Genomic DNA, 19268 nt, shown 5'->3' with positions numbered 1-19268 from the left:
ATGTCCTTTCCATGCAGGGAGCCGGTGCTCCATTCAGGAGATCGCAGGGGGCCCCAGCAGTCGGACCCCCGCGATCTAACACTTATCTCCTATCCTTAGGATAGGAGATAATTTGTACTGTAATGGCAGTGGTGAAGTGGATCTGCTGAACCTGTGTGGATGATGGCAAGGGCCGTACCAGGGAGCAGAGTCTAAGGTGCCGCTGGTTTTCACCAGAGCCCGCCACAAAGCGGGATGGACTTGCAGCGGCAGGCGGCACCCAGGTCGCTACCCCTAATATGACTCGTCCACACAGGCTGCCGAGGTGTAACGTGGTACAGGGAGGATGAAGCAAACTCATAGTCGGGGACAGGCAAAAAGGTCAGGACAGGCGGCACTGGAGCGTAGTCAGAGAACAGAGCTGAAGGAACTGGTACACGGAATAGCAGAACATGCAGGAGGTATGCTTTCTCTTAGGCAGCAAGGCACAAAGATCCAGCAAGGGGATACAGGAAGTGCTGCCACTTATAGTGTCAGCGAGCAGAAGTAACAATTAAGGGCGTACTGGCGATATAAATCGCAGAGAGCTGGTGTGCCCACCCTAGAGGCCGGGTACACATACGCCGGCGAAGCAGGAGGTGAGTAACAGACCGGCGTTCGTATGCGGGCGCGTCCCGCTATGCGAACCGTGGCACCACCGGCAGAGGAGGACCGGACAGGAGAGTCTGGCCGGAGCGCTAGCTGTAACATGTACATCCCAGAGGTATCCTTCAAAGTTAAAGGTGCTTTTTCCTGGGCCTCCAGCAGGTTGGACTTCCTGTACATGTAACCATATTACAATTCAAATGAATATTCGTGTGATGTTTATAGATCCTATTTAGTTGAATGTTTATATATAGTGGAATGCAAAATCAACTCTGGTTAGATGGTGGGCAAGATTATAGCAAGAGCTTGAAGCTATCTATCTGATGCTGACAATCTTTACATATAATAATATCACTATGTTCTTTGTCTGAAAGATATGTCTGGAGGGCGGATGTTTCCCGTACAGGAATGTTACTACCTTTACAAATCTGACAGGAGATTGATTCCTGTTCCTAACTGCCTGCATAGCCTCTGGACTGGCTGATGAGAAATAAAGCGTGTGTTGTCTACAAAGGTTTTGTATCTTATCGTACATACAGTATTTGCAAACATAACCAATTAATAGCAATGAGGACTGCTTGCTCCCATGATAGTAGACGGATTCCATATAGAGCATATGTATGTAATTTCTTTGTTGTCAGCGCTTTGCTATATCGGATTTATTATTTAAAAGAAAAAAATATAGAAAGATCCCAAAAGAGTTTACAAACCAATCCAATGATACTTTCAAAAGTATGTTTAATTTACTAAACAGAAATTGATAGCCGTTTTGAGCTTGTAGATTATTGGGGGAGATTTATCAAAACCTGTTCAGAGGGGAAGTTGCTGAGTTGCCCATAGCAACCAATCAGATCGCTTCTTTCACTTTTGAAAAGGCCTCTGGAAAATGAAATAAGCGATCTGATTGGTTGCTATGGGCAACTCAGCAACTTTTCCTCTGGACAGGTTTTGATAAATCTGGGGGATTGTGAGTAACCACAAAACATTCTTTTTTTTTCCAGCATGGATAACTTTATGACCTTGCATAATGTATAGCTTGGTTGGTCCTTTATTCCTCTATGGCTGGGTGGGATACACTTGATGTGGCCCCACAGAAGCAAGACACATGTTGAGAGATCTGGAGATTGAGGAGGCCAGTGCAACATTGGTAAATAGTTGTTTCCATTTGGATGTTTACTGATACCTAAATGAAATGGAAGGCTGGATCGGCTGCCTCGAAAACAATGCTTAATCCATGTTGTGCTGACCTCCATGATAGCCAGATCTAATACCCCGTGACTTCTTTCTCTTAGGCTGCATCAAGGACTTAGATTATCTGCCGTGCCCCCCGCCCCCCCCCCCCCCCCCCCAGGATCTGAAGGACCTGCAACAACGCATCACTGAAAAAGTAGAGTCCGTGGGGGAGATTTATCTAAACCTGTCCAGAGGTAAAGTTGACCAGTTGCCTGTAGCAACCAATCAGCTCACTTCTTTCATTTTTAACAAGGCCTGTGCAAAAGGAAAGAAGCAATCTGATTGGTTGCTATGGGCAACTGGGCAACTTTTCCTTTGCACAGATTTTGATAAATCTCCCCCCATATCCAAAGATATGTTGGCATGAGACTAGATAGAACTGGACTATCGTCAACTGCAGCATTACAAATGGAAATCCCATTTGTAGTGTAAAGATAAAACCTGGATAATAGTGTCATAAATGTGTGTTATGTTCCGATTTTAAATTAGCCTGTAGCTAGGACCTTGGCTTTCAAAAAATGGTTCCAGCATTTTGTGCCAGTTAAAGCGGTATTCTGATATATTTAAAAAACATACTGTTGCCTGCAGAGGTATTTACCTTGCCCAGTCCAGTGCCAATACTCTGTCCCCCCTTGGTGCCTGTGTTTACTTACCCCGATGTTATGCTGACCCTGCTCAGCTGAGGACGTTCACTAAGGATTGGCCTCAGTGATTGGTTTAAGCGGGATTGAAATGTCATTAGGTGAGTTAGGACAGCGCATCATTGAGGGTTGTAAACTCAGGCACTGGTGCAGACCAGAGCATAAACCGGGCAAGACAAGTATGAGGTGAATAGTTTGTTATTTTATACCCGTAGCAGGCTTCACTATAGTTTTAAAATAAACCATAATACCTTTTTAATTTACCTGTGCAAAGATAAGGTTAATTTTTCTTTATATTGTGGTAACCTTGGGGGATAAAGCCTTGTGGGGTGTAGGGTAGTTAGGGTGTTGCTGTTCAGAATTATAAAGGGCGCTGTTAACCCTTGTCACTCGTGATGCCTGGGTGAGGGTTAAATACTGTAATCTTGACAGGCCTATTGCCACCCTTCCCAAGAGCAATAGGTGAATGTAAAATAAAGGATTGTCCACAACCACTGTTAACTTAAAACTTGCAGGAACTTTTACTGAAGAATTTCTGTACCTGCAGCAATAGTAACAGTCCAGATAACAGAGTCTCTACAGATATAGCTGAGCAGCGATTGACAGTTGGTTGGGATCAGATAAGCTCAATTTAGCTTCTTAGAGATTTTGTAGCATAGATCCGCTGGATTTAAGGGTGCGTTTAGGTCCAGTGATCTTGCGGGGAGTAGCGGGGAATTGCTTAGTATAACATCTTTGATATAGGCCGAGGCCGCAAGGCTTTGGCCTAGTAAATTGTCTTGTAAGCTGCGGAGGTCCTACCTCTTCCAGAATCAGCAACCCAAGAGAGAAGATGCTGCTTGCTTGGCAGCGCAGGAACAAGAGAGCGATCTAGATGGCGCAGCTCCCTTATATGGACAGGGGCTGGCCGCTTTGGATTGGTCCTTAACAACTGTCACTCACCGTTACATTGCATTGTGGGTGAACACGTCATGAGAACCTCCAAAGGTCCTGTAGATAAACCATAGAGTTCTAACCCTAATCACATGACCCGCAGGTCCTGCTACGCTGAACGGGTAGGCATTGGAATATATACATATTTAAACTTATATTTATATGAATTTCTATACAAACATTAATTAACTGAGGGGTGACGAGGGGATAACCAAAGAAGAGGGACCCCGACGTTCCTAGGGACTCTGACTATGGGGACCTCTACAAAGGTACTGTATGAAATACGGTACCGGGACACCACAATATATTATATTGTATTTAACTAGACAGCTATATATTCACCTCAAGGCTAGTTTAGGGATGAAGGATAGAAGTAAGCACTTTGTTTCCGGAGGAAGCAGATGCGGGCACTTCACTTAATGCATTCTTTCTTCTTATCTTTATCAGGGAAATAAGCACAACAGTGAGAGAGTTTATACGTGTCACAAATTCCATGCGTTGAGTAAGTGCTGACAAGACCTTTGAAACCCCCTATAGATCCTACAGATTCTACAGTTTCTATTGAGTATCTATGTACCATGTAATTTATGTATAAATTTTAGTAACCCTCTAATATAGATTACTCACTGAGCATAAAGGCACATGTAAACTACAGGTAATGGATTCCTTTGTGATGGATGAGGGCTATTGCAAACATCAAATGACCTTTTCTTTCCACAAATCTCAATGAAGCATGCCAATGTCAATGCTTACATAATGGCCTCCAACCATGCTGATGTTAAGCAGAAAATAACCTTGCACTGTTCTGCAGGTTGCGATAAATGTTTATCATTAGAAGGAACTTGTTACACTTGTACATTTGTGAATTGCCTAAATAATGTTAAAAGGCTCAGTTAAAAACATCAAAAAGGCTCTGTTCAGACCTTGAGTCAGAAAGAAATATTGGTTAAAGGGGTACTCCAGTGGAAAACAAATGTTTTCAAATCAACTGGTGCCAAAAAGTTAAACAAATTTGTAAATTACTTCTATTTAAATATTGTAATCCTTCCAGTACTTATCAGCTGCTGTATGTTCCAGAGAAAGTTGTGTAGTACTTTCCAATCTGACCACAGTGCTCTCTGCTGACACCTCTGTCCATGTCAGGAACTATCCAGAGTAGAAGCAAATACTCATAGCAAACCTATCCTGCTCTGGACAATTCCTGACATGGATAGAGGTGTCAGCAGAGAGCACTGTGGCCATACTATACAACTTCCTCTGTAGTATACAGCAGCTGGTAAATACTGGAAGGATTAAGATTTTTAAACAGAAGTCATTTGCTAATCTGTATAACTTTCTGGCACCAGTTGATTTGAAAACATTTGTGTTTCACAGGAGTATCACTTTAATTTCAGCTCTGAAGCCTATTTAACTGTGAATGAGAATAATTTGATTTTAAAATGCTGAAATGTTCCCCAAGGTGATAAGCCATCATCAAATATCTGCAAGACCTGATGGCAGGTTCCTGTCACTTAAAACAACTTTTCTCATGTCAGTCAGACACGTCAAAAGTTGTTGATCACATCGGTTTTCACTCCTGAGACCCATTGCAATTGTGAGATCTTAGCTCGGGAAGCAGTTGGCATTGTGTTCCACTCCCCAGCCAGCCAAGGGATCTGTCCATAGAAAACTATGCAGAGAAATGTACAGGAGTATAATTTCAGTCTCGTCAGCTGGCGGGTGCCAGCTGCTATCAGCAGCCGACATCACCTGATAATGACTGACAGTGATAATCACTTAACTGTTTAAATGCAGTGATCAATATTGATTGCGGCATTTTAGCAGGTTTTGCTGCACATTCCTGGTGGCTTGTGGCTCAATTGACACCCATATTATGAATAGTGTTGAGCGCAAATTTTCGAAATGCTAATTTTTACCACGAATAGCAGCACTTCGCGATTTTGCGAATATTTAGAATATAGTGATATATATTCGTAATGATGAATATTGTTTTTTGTTTTTATTTTATTTGTTTTTTAATGCAAATTTTTTATGCAAATTTTAGCCGAATATTAGCATTTCCAGACTGGACACTGATCCTTCCCTTCTTTTAGGTGAAAGATATAAATGCTCATGTGCACAATGCAAATTTCATTACGAATTTTCGCACAAAAAAACAGAGAACGAACATGCGAATATTCGGCCATATATTCGCGAAATATCGCATCAATAATGATGAACACATAATGAAAAAAGATGAGAAAGATAATGAATACTATTTGTTATACATTATCTGAATAGCTCCATCATGAGGATCTTTCATAGAGCAGCCCACACTACTCCTTCCCGGACCTAGGAAAAGTGTGATATTGCACTTGGCTCCAGACAAGCCATCATTTTTGGGTGGAGGTGTGCTCTAATGCTGCTTTTTTCATGGTTATTTGTACGGTTTATCTTGTGATAAGAAAGTATAACCTGCCAGATTGACTTCTGTAAAACTTCTGAGTAATGTGTTGATTTTAGCATTAATTATATCTTATATATACATTCCAGCATTCCTGAAATGAAATTCAGGACAAGTCTGGCCTCCGTCCAACACAACTGCCTGACCTAAAAACACCTCCTCTTACATTTACAGTTTTATTAGCTTAGAATGCATGAGACCAACCAGTCCTTTATATATGTGGTCATGAAAAAAAAAAAATATATATATATATATATATATATGATAAACTTACAGATATGACATTTCTGGAGAAAAAGTAAAATCACTTGCATGTGCCACAATCTTAAACATGAATGGGAATGAGTATGTGTGAACGTACCCTAATATTATATGGGGGAAGTATGGAGGTCAAACTACTATATGGGGGCAATACTTTGTGGATATATTACTTTTACTATGTGCATAAACCTCTTACTAACTGTCTGGATCTATACACACTTCCTCACTTTACATCTGCAAATCAGCAGTGAAAAAGTTTCAGATATCATAACGATGGACAAAAATGACCACGGTGCTCTCTGCTGACCTCTGCTGTCCATTTTGGAACTGTCCAGAGCAGGAGAAAATCCTTATAGCAAACATATGCTGCTCTGGACAGTTCCTAAAATGGACAGCAGAGGTCAGCAGAGAGCACTGTGGTCGTGACATAAGAGAAATACAAAAAGAAAAACATTTCCTCTGTAGTATATAGCCCCTAAAAAGTACTGGAAGGATAAAGATTTTTTAATTGAAGTAATTTACAAATCTGTTTAACTTTCTGGCACCAGTTGGTTAAAAAAAAAAGTTTTCCTCGGGAGTACCCCTTTAACATTTGTGCTTTTATGTGCTTGTGCTTTTATATGTGTCTTTTAAGGTTTGAAGTTTAAATAAGGGGTATTACAGTACAATAATTTTTTTCATGTGTTGCTGGGGACATGGTTAAAATAAAAAATAAATGATACTCACCTACCTGAGTCACCTGCAGGTCCCCTTCCAGCACCTTCTGGTCCCCCGCTCATCTCCACCTGTTGCTGCTTTCAGGATGAGATGTCTCAGCAGGATCTGCCCGCTCAGCCCAATCATTGACTAAGGTTGGAGATAGCAATTGTCTTAGCAAGCATGTCCTGTTCCGGTATCTTATCTTCTAGTCAGCACCAGTAGTCAAAAGTATGGGTCTGGAAGTCACTGAAACAAGAGCTGTTGGGGGGGGGGAGGCGAGGTAACTGAGTATCAATTATTTTTTATTTGTACCCTGTCCCCAGCCCCATAGAAAAATAAAAGTGTATACTGGAATACCACTTTCAGTTGCTTTTGGTCTGAATTATAGACTTTTAGCTTTTTTTTTTTTTACCATAGTAGCAGAAGCACTTAGAGGGATTTCGATAATTAGAAAAAAAAAATGTTTTTTCTTCTTCCAGAAACAGCACTACTTATGACAATGGCCAGCCTGGTATTGCAGCTCAGCTCCATTCATGTGAATGAGGTTGTGTCAAGTATCCATTCTTGTCTATTCAAAATTCCTTCTTGGCTTATGGCTGGTATCACAGCTTAGCCCCTTCACTTGAACAGTGGCAAATATGAGTGACTAGTTTTTTGAGGGATGAGTTGCATTTTTTGAAGCCTACCTCTGGGTAATATTTAAAGTATAACTTTGATGGGACTTCCAGAAAAGCCAGATCCTGATCACTTTAGTCTTTGACAAGTCTTGGGTTACAGAACTTCTGGGAGATATAGGTAAGGGAACACAAAAGGGATCACATAAGGTATTTTACGCTGCGGATCCACCGGTGACCCGACCCATATTGTGCCTTCAGTTGTTGCCGAAAGCAACCTGACCACCCCATTCCCCCACCCCCCGGCCTGCTCACACCGGCAATCTGCCACTCCGAGTACAGTACAGGGAAAGTACAGTACAGGGAAAATACACAATGATGTCACAGTACAGGGATAATACAAACTGTGATGTCACAGTACAGGGATAATATACACAGTGATGTCACAGTACAGTGATATTGCACACAGTGATGTCAAAGTACAGGGAAAATACACACAGTGATGTCACAGTACAGGGATAATACACAGTGATGTCACAGTACAGGGATAATATACACAGCGATGTCACAGTACAGGGATAATATACACAGTGATGTCACAGTACAGGGATAATATACACAGTAATGTCACAGTACAGGGATAATACACACAGTGATGTCACAGTGAAGGGATAATACACACAGTGATGTCAAAGTACAGTGATAATGCACGCAGTGATGTCACAGTACAGGGATAATATACACAGCGATGTCACAGTACAGGGATAATACACACTGTGATGTCACAGTACAGGGATAATATACACAGCGATGTCACAGTACAGGGATAATACACACAGTGATGTCACAGTGAAGGGATAATACACACAGTGATGTCAAAGTACAGTGATAATGCACGCAGTGATGTCACAGTACAGGGATAATATATACAGCGATGTCACAGTACAGGGATAATACACACAGTGATGTCACAGTACAGGGATAATATACACAGCGTTGTCACAGTACAGGGATAATCCACACAGTGATGTCACAGTACAGGGATAATACACAAAGTGCTGTCAAAGTACAGTGATAATGCACGTAGGGATGTCACAGTACAAGGATAATATACACAGCGATGTCACAGTACAGGGATAATACACACAGTGATGTCACAGTACAGGGATAATATACACAGTGATGTCACAGTACAGTGATAATGCACACAGTAATGTCACAATACAGGGAAAACACACAGTAATGTCACAGTACAGGGATAATATACACAGTGATGTCACAGTACAGGGATAATACACAGTGATGTCACAGTACAGGAATAATATACACAGCGATGTCACAGTACAGAGATAATACACACAGCGATGTCACATTACAACTATAATGTAACAGTACAGGCATATCACAGTACAGGAATAATTTACCCTTTCATGGCACAGGAAAGAAAATGATGTCACTTAGCAGGAATAATGAAGACATGATGTCACAGCACAGTAATGACAACACAGAAATAATGCAAGAACTAACACTCTCCTACATCCCCTATCGTCGTCATTGCTAACGTTACCTTATGTACAGTAGAGAGGACTTCCTTAGTTTTGGTTGCTTCCCTGGTAGTTCTGCCCATGCTTCAAAATTAAGGAGAAAAAAGGTGCAGCCTGTAACTTTATATTTTCTACTTTGTAGAGAACTCTCCATGTACTTAACATTTTAATCTAAAAGAAAATGAGATATGTTACCTTTACCCCCATGTAGTCCGGCAAAAGGATGGTCAACATATGTCCAGTATGTAGCCACACTTTAGTGAGAAGACGGGCACACTGGAGGAAGTTATCACATAGAGTTGCCAAAGGTGCCTGTCTCATTTTTATGGCAAGCTGCAGGTGTTGTGTCTCCTCGTGTGGCAGACTCCACTCCACTCATCTGTGTTTGCTCTTAATGAGATATCCCAACAAAGAAGGGTTTTAGCATTGGTCTGTGAGTCCTGGAGATGTCTGATTTACAGGGTCTTGTAAAGCCGACCTTACACTTTGAAGAATTCTTATTTGATGAACAGGTATTTTCCTTAAAGGAAAACTGTCAGCTTGCTCCCCCCGCACAGGTGCCCGGATCTGTCCCGGCGTTCGGCCGAAATCTTCGATTTTCTGTATATGTTAATTAGGTGCTAACTGGCACAGGTGGGGTTACTGGTACTCTGATGTCAGCTGCGCTAGTCCACAGCACCGCTTAGCTGGGCGGCGCTGCGGCCAGCGGCGCTGACGTCAGAGTGGCAGTAAACCCGGCCTGTGCCATTTAGCACCTAGTTAGCATATACAGAAAATCGAAGATTTCGGCCGAACGGTGTGGCGGATCTGGGCATGGTAGGCATTAAGCTGATCAGCATCCCCTGCACTACCAGCCAGTACTGCTGGTTAGCGCGGGGGAGCAAGCTGACAGTTTTCCTTTAAAGGGGTATTCCAGATTTTTTTTTATTTGACTATGCTACAGGGGCTGTAAAGTTAGTGTAGTTCATAATATAGTGTCTGTACCTGTGTGATTTTCACCCCAATATTTATTTTTAACAGCATACAAAATGACTGCTCTCTCAGATTTTTCCCAGCTTGCAATGCAGCCGAGACCTGACTCACTAGTCAGCTGATGACAGGGAGCCTGTCTGCTTCAATGGGTGGAGAGAGCAATCTGCAAGTAATGCAACAGCTGGAGGCACTCTGATTGAAAACCACAGGTCTGCAGCTCATTTATGTTTCAATGGGTGGGGTAGCTGATGTGTGGGAAGGAGGAAAATGGTATCATGGGATTTGTAGGCAAACAAGAAAACTGAAAACAGGAAATACAAGTTCACAGAAAGCTAGCCACAGTGTTATGGTAATCTCACAGCATAGCCATTTAGCCCCAAGACAAGCACAGATCCTTCCTAAGCATGTCCATTACTGTCTGCCAGGTAAGTACTAAAATCACCTTATGCTGGATAACCCCTTTTACTCATCAGCGGACGTCAGACATAGATTGTTAGAGGCTTCAGAGAATGTTGAATGGTTGGTAGGGTCCTACAGTGATCTCTCAACTTACAATGACCTCAGGTTACCATATTTCCAACATACAATAGTTCCAACATACAATGGTGTTTTCTGGACCATAGTTACTTGAAAAGATACTCAACATACAATGCTACAGACAGTCCAGATCTGTGAAACAGGTCAATGACTGGATGAACCGAACAATCACAATAAACATTTCACTGGTAAAAAATAACTTAGGTACATGCACTGACTGGCTGTCTGGTAGCATCTCCCTACAGTACAGGATGGTACTATATGTTCTGTACTACTCTTTACATGTGCCAGGGTTAGCTGCTCCTTTAGACACCAGGTGAGGGCGGCTCCATTTAATTTTTTTGGGACATTGTGGGTACTGTACAGAACTCTGAAGAAGCTCCTGTCCTCTACATAGACATATGTGTCTAGACAGGAGAAAAACACAGTGCCCATAGTATGGCAACTCGCTTTTCCTCGCTTCCAAGTGTTAAGTCTCTACATAGATATTGATTTACAGCTCCCAGCAGTAGGATTTGCTTTATCTGTATTAGTTATCTACTTATTTTTCTTTCATCTTCACTTTTTCCTATTTTTTGGATGACATTTTGGGGGCCTCAGAACCAATTACCAGGTTTCCATAGAGTTATAATCTCAACATACAATGGTCGTCCTGGAACCAATTAATATTGTAACTTGAGGAACCACTGTATTGGCCATACTTTCTAACTTTTACTCCTACTGGCTGTTTAAAGGGGTACTCCAGTGGGGAAAAAATATTTTAAATCAACTGGTGCCAGAGAGTTAAACAGATTTGTAAATTACTTCTGTTTAAAAAATCTTAGTCCTTCAATTACTTATAAGCTGCTGTATACTACAGAGGAAGTTGTGTAGCTCTTTCCAGTCTGACCACAATGCTCTCTGCTGACACCTCTGTCCGTGGCAGGAACTGTCCAGAGCAGGAAAGGTTTGCTATGGGGATTTGCTTCTACTCTGGACAGTTCCTGACAAGGACAGAGGTGTCAGCAGAGAGCATTGTGGTGAAACTGGAAAGAACTTACCCCTTTAATGTTTCAGGATTGTTCTTTAAAATACCAAAACCACTGTTCTTGTGTTCATGAAGCAAATAGGACAGGACAAAGCACTTTTTTTTTTTTTTTACTATAAATTTTTGCACATATACAGGAAAAGAAAAACACAATAATAACACAACAAAAGAAGAGAATAGAAGAAAGGGGAAAAAAAGAGGGGAGAAAAAAAAAGGAAAATCTCTCGGGATCTGGCAATCTAACCATACCTTATCAAAATTACCATTTATTTTATTAACTAATCAATCGATTCACTTGTCCAGTTTTTAGTGGTTTAAGTTTCTCCTTGTTTCTTCCTATACTACAGAAGCGGGGGTTATTCAGAGTTTACTTATAGGGGCTTAAAATAATCCAGGGTTTAAAATCATACCAATAAAAAAAAGGTACTGACACTACCTGTACCCACTGGGTGAATCCTATGCATTCAGTAACACTTACCAATTATATTATAAGTAATATTAAACAATGAAAACATGTAATACAGTTAAGTATAAGCTAGGAAATCCAGCAGTTGCCAGAATTGCACAAACCCATGTGGGGGGGGGGGGGGGGGGGTAGGAGCTCTTTATTGGGGGGTCCCTACTCCATATTACTTCAAGTTATTGGTGCTAAAGGTGGTTCTACATGCTATTAATTCATGGGTGGACCTAACTTTTCATACATGATGTTTCCATTTTGCATGGTTATCAAAATAAATTATGTCATTATGTAATTTCTTATGTGGTGTTGTTCATCTGAGGTTGTCTTTATCTAATTTTTTGATTGTGGTGTAGGGGTGTGAATCGCCAAGAATTTGGCGATTCGATTCGAATCGCGATACCAGTGTGGCGATTCGATATATCCCGATATATCGCGATACCGTCTAGGTGACGATACATCGCGATATATCCCGATATATCGCCCACCTGGGAGCATTCATAGGTCCCAATAGACGCCGCTGTCAGCTTTGACAGCGGCGATCTAGTACTCCGGTGCTCACTTTTCTCATGTTATCCCGTCCGGGCTGCAAAATAAAATAAAACGCACTTTATCTTACCTGCCAACGAGCCCGCGGAGCTCCGGTACAGTCCGGTACAGGTGTTCGTTCGGTCCCCGGGCTGTATTCTTCTTACTTCCTGTTAGTCCGGCACGTCACATGGAGCTTCAGCCTATCACCAGCGGAGGCGGGACATCGCTGCGGCTGGTGATAGGCTGAAGCTCCATGTGACGTGCCGGACTAACAGGAAGTAAGAAGAATACAGCCCGGGGACCGAACACCTGTACCGGAGCTCCGGGGGCTCGTTGGCAGGTAAGATAAAGTGCGTTTTATTTTGCAGCCTGGATAGGATAAAATGAGAAAAGTGCGCACCGGATACTCCTTTAATAGCCAGCCGCGGCGATTGCCGCATGCTGGCTATTAGCGGCGGCCCCCGGCTACTGAAATCAGCCGGGGGTCGCATAGTACGGAGTGGGCACGAGTCGGAGCCCGCTCCATAGCCGTGTCAGATCCGGCCTGCCCGGCTCCACAAATGTGGAACTTTTATCTCCTGATGCCCGGGACATGACATGCTGTTCCGGGCGTCCGCAGATAAAAATTCCACATCCCTAAAAGAATCGATTCAAAAATATTTTGAATCGATTCTGTATCGGCAAATGAAAAAATCGCGATTATCGCGAGAATCGATTTTTTCTTACATCCCTATGACACGGAGGTGCAAGGTTAACTTGTCAATGTGTGACACCAGGGCACTGTTAGCCTATACACGGTCCGAGGTGGAGACAGCTTCTCCTGGGCCAGACATGGGGGTAAGAAACACATCGACATCGGGTTACGGATAACTGTCTTTTACTGAGCAGGTGCAGATGGTGCAACACACAGTATGGAGCAGAGTAGATGGGATGGGGTGTAACCCTTGGGAGCCCTGTTGCCTTGCTGGGATTTATGGTGCTTTTCACCTACTTGAATTACAGAGATTTGAGACTTGAAGATATCCCACACTGACTAGGGATCTGACAAGGTCCAATTACTATCACCGCCAGGGTTTGACTTACCACTGTAAGAGAACACTTGCAGAATGGCGCGTCTGACATGAGAAGATATTTTCTTGAGGCTTCCCTCTAAATTTAACCCCTTAAGGACCGGAGGTTTTTCCGTTTTTGCATTTTCGTTTTTTGCTCCTTGCCTTTAAAAAATCATAACTCTTTCAAATTTACACCTAAAAATCCATATGATGGCTTATTTTTTGCGCCACCAATTCTACTTTGTAATGACGTCAGTCATTTTGCCCAAAAATCTATGGTGAAGCGGGAAAAAAAATCATTGTGCGACAAAATTGAAAAAAAAACGCTGTTTTGTAACTTTTGGGGGCTTCCGTTTCTACGTAGTACATTTTTCGGTAAAAATGACACCTGATATGTATTCTGTAGGTCCATACGATTAAAATGATACCCTACTTATGTAGGTTTGATTTTGTCGGACTTTTGGAAAAAATCATAACTACATGCAGGAAAATTAATACGTTTAAAATTGTCATCTTCTAACCCCTATAACTTTTTTATTTTTCCGTGTATGGGGCGGTATGAGGGCTCATTTTTTGCGCCGTGATCTGAAGTTTTTAACGGTACCATTTTTGCATTGATAGGACTTATTGATCATTTTTAAATGATATAAAAAGTGACCAAAAATGCACTATTTTGGACTTTGGAATTTTTTTGCGCGCACGCCATTGACCGAGCGGTTTAATTAATGATATATTTTTATAATTCGGACATTTCCGCACGCGGTGATACCACATATGTTTATTTTTATTTTTATTTACACTGTGTTTTTTTTTTATTGGAAAAGGGGGGTGATTCAAACTTTTAATAGGGGAGGAGTTAAATGATCTTTATTCACTTTTTTTTTTCACTTTTTTTTTGCAGTGTTATAGGTCCCATAGGGACCTATAACACTGCACACACTGATCTTCTATGTTGATCACTGGTTTCTCATAAGAAACCAGTGATCAACGATTCTGCCGCATGACTGCTCATGCCTGGATCTCAGGCACTAAGCAGTCATTCGGCGATCGGACAGCGAGGAGGCAGGAAGGGGCCCTCCCGCTGTCCTGTCAGCTGTTCGGGATGCCGCGATTAGCCGCGGCTATCCCGAACAGCCCGACTGAGCTAGCCGGGAACTTTCACTTTCACTTTTAGCCGCGCGGCTCAGCTTTGAGCGCGCGGCTAAAGGGTTAATAGCGCGCGGCGCCGCGATCGGCGCTGCGCGCTATTAGAGGCGGGTCCCGGCTTCACTATGACGCCGGGCCCGCCATGATATGACGCGGGGTTACTGTGTAACCCCGCATTATATCAGAAGAGAAGGACCAATGACGTACCGGTACGTCCTTGGTCCTTAAGGGGTTAAAACACCCGTCTTCCACCTCCTTTCCAAACTGTAGCTCAGACACAGCTCTAGGCTGAACTGGGGAAACTCCTCCCTCCCTACACTATATACATGAGAATTTAGGGGTTTCCATTGGGCAGACAGGGTCATCTGGTCACTACTGCATCTCTTCCTTAAAGGGGTTCTGGCTCCAGAAAGTTAAACAGATTTGTAAATTACTTCTATTAAAAAAAATCTTAATCCTTTCAGTACTTATGAGCTTCTGAAGTTAAGGTTGTTCTTTTCTGTCTAAGTCCTCTCTGATGAAACCTGTCTTGGGAAACGCCCAGTTTAGAAGCAAATCCCCACAGCAAACCTCTTCTAAACTGGGCGTTTCCCGAGACAGGTGTCATCAGAGAGCACTAAACAATTCCTGGGGCATTTCACAAATGTCCTTCTCAGGGCTGGTGAACAAACAAACTGGGGAAGAGTCCATGTGGCATTGCTCTTAATGTCCTTACATGCTCATTTGATGAGGGTGTTTAGAACTGGGATAATGAAACATGTGAGATTTTTAGGACTTGCAACTGCATACTGGAGAATAAGGATGAGTTCAGATCAGGCTGCCAGAGGCTTTCTACCCAAATGCCTTTGCTAATGGGGCCCTTTGGCTATAGCTACTTCTCCCATAACATTATGCTAGCAAATAAAAAAAATTCTAACAACATATGACAATATTACCTGTCATGGTAGCTCTGTCACTGTACGTGTTACCTAGGCTTCCAGGAGAACTCTCTGGCCACAAGAGTACCCTGTACACGATGGACAGGAAAATAATCAGGCATTAGACATTACATGACTTTTATGGACTGACTATTTAGACTGGTTAGCTACAGTCCTGACTAGACATGACATTTGACTAGTTTAGATACACAAAATGCTATGTATACTAGAATTAGTTATTATATACTGACTAGATATTAGTATAGCTATTTATTGATAACTTGTATACAAAGGTACTACTACTCTCTGTATCTGGCTGGTAACTGTCCCTGTTTGGACCTTTGGGATCTGCGCAACACCACCTCTGGAAAATCTGGAGTCCCTAGAACCTCAGGAACTTCAACAGGCTCTTCTTCAGTGTACTCAGGAGCTGGAATCTGTTCGGGACTTGCTAGAGTCAGAGTTGCTGGCATTTGTACTGGAGAAGTTGGAGTCAGGATTGGCACTCTGGAGACAAACAGGACCAACGGAGACAGAGCAGGGACTGGCGTAGTGACTAACGTTGGTTGGATTAGTTCCTGGGTTGGAGGCAAACAGAAGAATACTGGCTCACTTGGCAAGAACATAGGGAAATCCATGGATAGGTGGGACATAGGTCTGACATCTGGGGGAGGCGATGATGGAAGTACTGGCAAATCTTCTTTAAGACAGATCTTGATGCAATTTCAGTGGATGACTTGTGGCTCATACCCTGGCTTCTGAACTTCGTACACATGGGACTCGGGATAGGGTATAGCCACCACTGTATAGGGTTCTGTCTCCCATATGGAATCTAATTTGTTAGTCCTCGGGAACATCCATAGCCAGACTTTATGGCCAACCTGGAGTGGTTTGGCGGAAGCATGGTGGTTGTAGTCTTCTTGTTGTCTTTGTCGGGCCTCACCCATTTTCTTACTGAAAATCTCTTTGGCCTCTTGAATCCTCCTCTAATGGTCAGAAACCCACTCAAGGGATGATTGTTGATCGGGGCCTGCAACACAAACGTCCGGTCTTTCGGAAGTTGCCTGTGTCATTATCAAATAGAAGGGGGTGTACCCAGTGGAGCAGTGTACTGTATTGTTGTGAATCTCCAGTAACTCAGGCAATAGCCTGGGCCATTCTTCTTGTCTTGAAACAGAGGCAGCTCCAGCATATGGATAAAGACTTGGTTGATGCGCTCATAGAGCCCATTCCCCTGAGGGTGATAGGCGGTGGTTCGGAGTTTCTTACAGTCGTGGAATTCACACAGCTCTTGGAAGAGTTGGGCCTCGAAAGCCGTTCCGCGGTCAGTTAACACAAACTCAGGACATCCAAGGATTTTCACCCATTTAGAGTAGAACATCTGGGCTGTTGTTTTGGCTGTGAGAGCTTTGACAGGTACCATGACAACCCACGTGGAGTAATGATCCACCATGGTGAGAGCATAGGTATACCCGGACCGGGTAGGAAACAATTTCACATGGTCTAGCGCGACCAACTCATTAGGTCTGTCACTCTGGATAGAATGGAGGGGAGCTCTTGCGTCCTTGTGCACATTCTTAGTGACGTTATAGACAGAACATTCACTGCCCATTTCTCAATGTCACTCCGCATTCCAATACAATATAATCTTCGCCTGACAGTGGCTTTGGTCTTGTGGACTCCAAAGTGTCCTGACTGGACATGATATGCGTTGAGGACCATTGCCGCATCTCTTCGGGGAACCAGAATCTGAGGAAGTCGATAACCAGAGACCGGATCCAAAGAATTTCGGTAGAACAGTCCTTTGTGCACGAACAGTCGCTTCCTCTGTCACCACAGATGATTAAGCTTGTAGTCACACTGGGTCTGGCGTAGATGGGTTGGTACCTTTTTCGCCAGAAGGTAGTCCAACAGGTCCCCCTTCATCTTGTAGAGTCTTCCAGGTGTACAGGTCTTCTTTAACCTTTTCAGACCTAGGCTCACTGTCCATGAGGGCGGTCACAACATTCTGGTTCACAAACCATTAATAAAATGGGGGCATCTCCATGTCTTCCCAAATGTCTTCAATAGGTGGTTCTTCGCCAGGGATCATCCGAGACCGTACATTGGCATTGACGTTTGATTTGCTTCTGTACTTGATGGTGAAACTGTAATTAGCTAAATTCAATGACCCAGGCACCTTTCCATCAGATGCTGGAACATAGCAGAGTCATTGCATAGCCCAAACGGCATACTTTTAAACTCGAATAACTTCATGGGTGTCACAAAGGCGGTCTTATCCGATCCTCCGCGGCCATGGGCACTTGCCAGTATCCGCTGGTTAAATCCAGGGTGGAGAAGTAAACAGCAGACCCGAGGGCTGTCAGCGACTCCTCGATCCTTGGCAAGTGATAAGCGCCTTTATGTGTGACATTCTTCAGTTTCCTGTAGTCGACACAGAAGTAGTTGGTTCTGTCTTTCTTCTTGACCAAGACAAGTGGTGCCGCCCGGGAACTCTGACTCTCTTGTATCACGTCCACATCTTTCATGTTGGCCAGCATCTTCTTGACAGTCTGATACATGCCTGGCGCGACCGAACGGTGCATTTCCTTGATAGGCGGGCTGTTGCCTGTGGGGATGTGGTGCTGGATCGTCAAAGTCTTCCGGAAGTCTGTGGGGTGTTTGCTGAAAGCTTCTTGATATCTTTTGGCGACATTGATGACTCCATTGACCTGGTCCCTTGGAGTAGTGTCATCCCCCACCTGGAGCTGTGCCCACCAGGGCTCTGGGGAGTACTGGATACATCGGTAACTTGAGCTGCATGCTGTCGGGCCACCAGACATTCTGTCACAATGTCTTTCTACTCTAGGAGGTACAACCGAGCCACTGGAGTGTATTTGGATAATACAATAGCCGAATCAGATAGGTTTACTAACTGCCCCGGGACTCTCCCGTTGGTGACAGTGACGAGACTTCTCACAGCTCAGACAAGAGGATGATCTTCCAACTGCATAGGTTCCAGCAGTGCCTGATAGTCCTTATTCTTGACTCTGGGACGTACACGTAAACAGAGGATGGTTTCAGTGTTAGCTTGTAAAGTCACCGAACTGATATCTTGAACTCGTACTCGCTGCCCAGGACCCCCACTATACCTACCTTCTATGAACTCCCAAAGATCCACAAGGGGGTAGTCCCCCTTCGGGGCTGCCCCATAGTGGCGGGAATTGGGGGCCTTGGGCAGAACGTTGGTATATACCTTAATAAAGTACTTAGGCAATTTGTTAGTTCCCTACCCTCCTACACTCGTGACACTCTTGATTTATTGGGTAAACTTGGAGACCTCACAATAGAGGGGGAGACTTTACTGGCCTCAATTGATGTGGAGGCTTTATATTCTTCAATCCCCCACACCGTGGGATTGGGAGCGGTAGCACACTTCTTGTCGTCACGTGGCCTACAACACCAGATACATAACCAATTTATTCTTGATCTCCTCTCCTTTACGCTCACCCACAATTATTTTCTGTTTAAGGGGCAGTTCTTCCACCAGCTTAGGGGCACTGCGATGGGGAGCCCATGTGCCCCATCGTATGCAAATTTGACCCTAGGCTGGTGGGAGGAAACCATCGCATTTGTGGGTGAGCAGGAGACCTTGTCA

General features: G+C 43.4%; 1 protein-coding gene across 1 annotated transcript in view; it reads left to right on the top strand.

Moving 5' to 3' along the window:
* Window positions 1-1548: 1548 nt before the first annotated feature.
* Window positions 1549-19268, top strand: part of N4BP3 (NEDD4 binding protein 3) — a 134731-nt gene continuing 117011 nt past the window's right edge. Inside the window, exon 1 of the mRNA XM_056574689.1 lies at window positions 1549-1569. The gene's annotated coding sequence lies outside the window, so the exon portion shown is untranslated. The remainder of the gene's footprint in view (window positions 1570-19268) is intronic.

The sequence above is a fragment of the Hyla sarda genome, chromosome 4, assembly GCF_029499605.1.
Source record: "Hyla sarda isolate aHylSar1 chromosome 4, aHylSar1.hap1, whole genome shotgun sequence".
Classification (NCBI taxonomy): domain Eukaryota; kingdom Metazoa; phylum Chordata; class Amphibia; order Anura; family Hylidae; genus Hyla; species Hyla sarda.
Note: the sequence above shows the minus strand (reverse complement) of the source record. Positions and strands in the feature narration are given on the sequence as shown.